The following is a 2,527-nucleotide window of genomic DNA, read 5'->3' on the forward strand; positions in this document are numbered from 1 at the left end:
TCAGAGCTCCTGCAGAAAACATCACACAGACCTGGCCAGAGTGAGGAACCCGGCAGAGAACCGGCAGGCCAGCAGCGTCATCCCCAGAGAAAACGTCTGGATCGGTTTGTTCAGAGGGGATCGATTGATGATCTCCTGAGGGGAAATGAATCCTAAGAAAGTAAAGAACATCAGCTTTGCACTGAAACAGACAGAAAACGTGAAGTTTCAGCTTCTAGATCACAGCAGGGAGACGCTCTGGGTAATATTTTACCTTTATTTTTTAGTGTGGACGTCAGAATAAACAATTTTCACTTCTGTCAGAAAACCCACCCAAAATCACAGCCGCCATTTCTGCAAAACAAACTTCAGTTTCACAGCACCACCCAGTGGTGGGCTATGGTACATACATCTTTGATATATCTGCAGTTTGGAGAATAATCGACAAATTGAATTTATTAAAGTTTCAAAATAAATCTGTAGTATCTATTAATCTAAATATACAGATTAATCACTTTGCTCAGTTCTAAATATGAAAGTTTTAATAACCTCAGATAAACTCTCAAGAAGGTTCATTTAATAATAAACCTAATGGGACTTCCGGCTGAATGGCGGTGGAGTAAGTTGTGTCTTGGTGTGCTCCTGCCGGGTTAGCTAATTTTTTTTCGATTATTTCCTGGCACTTTTTCTCAACTTCGACCTCAAACGATAAGTAATCTTTGTCTTTTTTGTTTGGACACTAAAATGCCACCAAAGCCTGTTAAAGGAGGAAATTCGATTCAATCGCACCTGCGGCCTGCTCCTCGTGGTGAGGCCCCGACCTGTGCTGAGTCATCTCCTGGGTCGGAGGCAGCGGCCCGAGCCGCTGCAACTGACGATGCCAGCAGTCTAAAAAAGGAGCTACTTGCGGCTCTTCGGGATGACTTTACTGCTATACTAAAAGCTGAGTTTCATGCTGTTCTTTGTGAAAGTCTCTCTTCGATTAAGTCCGAGCTGCTATCCTTCAAGAAGGAACTGTCCTCTGGCCTATCTGCGGTGCAGGAGAGTTTTACGGGGCTAAACGTAACGGTTGCTGAAATGGAGAAATCCCTATCCACCTGCACTGATGACATCGTTAGCCTCCGGAAGACAGTGGACAGCCTTACTAAAACTGTGGCACAGTTGGAGGATAAATGTGATGACTTGGAGTCCCGGTCCCGGCGTCAGAACATCCGCATCATCGGTGTCCCGGAGGATGACCCTTTATCGGCTTCGACTGCTGCGGTCTCTCGGTTGCTAAAGGAAGCCTTCGGTTTCGCGGAGGAACCGTTGTTAGACCGCGCTCACCGTATCCCAATCCCTAAACCCAAGGCAGGTGAGCGCCCTCGCCCCATCATAGCTAAGCTACATTACTACACTGTGTCAAAATCCTGTCGAAGGCAAGGGAGCAGCAGCGGATCAAGGTGAACGGTATGACCATCTTCGTTTTCCCCGATTATACTGCCAGGACGGCCCGAGCACGGGCAGCCTTCACAGATTGCCGTCGCCGGCTCCGCGGCATTGAGGGGTTCCGGTTCGGCTTGCTTCATCCGGCCCGGTTGCGGATTACCCATGGTGGAACTACGCGAGTTTTCACCTCTCCCGAGGAGGCTAATATCGGGTCTATTACCAAATGAGAACTATAATCAGAAGGATTTGTTTCACATTCTGGGGACTTTGTTTTGTCTGGTTAAGTAATACTTTCACATTAAGGAGAAATGGGAGGAAGAAAAAATAGCCGGACTGTTTTGAAATAGTTACTGCTTACTTGTGTAATTCAAATGATGGATGTTTTCTGCAGGTGCTCTTGATTTCCTAGTGTTACGACCACTTATAGTGCAATAAAAACAACCAATATAAAAGGGACAATATTTATTATTACAAAATAAGAGGATGTGTATTTGCAAAAAACAATAGGTAAACAAAAATAAATGAAAAAAGAAAATCAAACTAAAAGAACAGCAGGGTGCAGCGACAACTGCAAAAAAACACAAATTACCAAACGCCTATTAAATCTTTGCAATAAAACCATTCAATTCAATCCAGTTAAAAAAATATACAAAGCCTACCTGCAGCGTCGACCAACCACACGCCCAGGTAGGAATCGTCAGCTCAAAACATGAAGTGTGGCCCTATATAAAAACATCACACAAACACTGACTGAATATAATCAGATTAAGAGTTTTTCTTTACAACAAAAAAACTGACAAACCTGATCGCAACAATGGGACTTGTGGGCCAACACACCTGGTCGAACACAGAGGAGATTGACAATTGCCCACCAGCCTGACAGCTTCCCTTTTATGGGAGCTCAAAATGTGGAGGAAGCGACCCCTGGTGGTTCCACCCGTTACACTAGAATAGTGCCTATTGTATATTTTAATTTTCTCTTTATTCTGCAAATTCTGCAGGAGTCGCCTAGTATCAAAGGGTGCTCTTTTGTTGTTGTTGCGTTGTTTGGCTGTAAGGATAAGTTTTCTAGTGGCTCCTGTTGGAGTCTGCACGGTTCCTTCATTTGGGGAAGGGCAGA

The sequence above is a fragment of the Poecilia formosa genome, unplaced genomic scaffold (assembly GCF_000485575.1).
Source record: "Poecilia formosa unplaced genomic scaffold, Poecilia_formosa-5.1.2 Scaffold779, whole genome shotgun sequence".
Lineage (NCBI taxonomy): Eukaryota > Metazoa > Chordata > Actinopteri > Cyprinodontiformes > Poeciliidae > Poecilia > Poecilia formosa.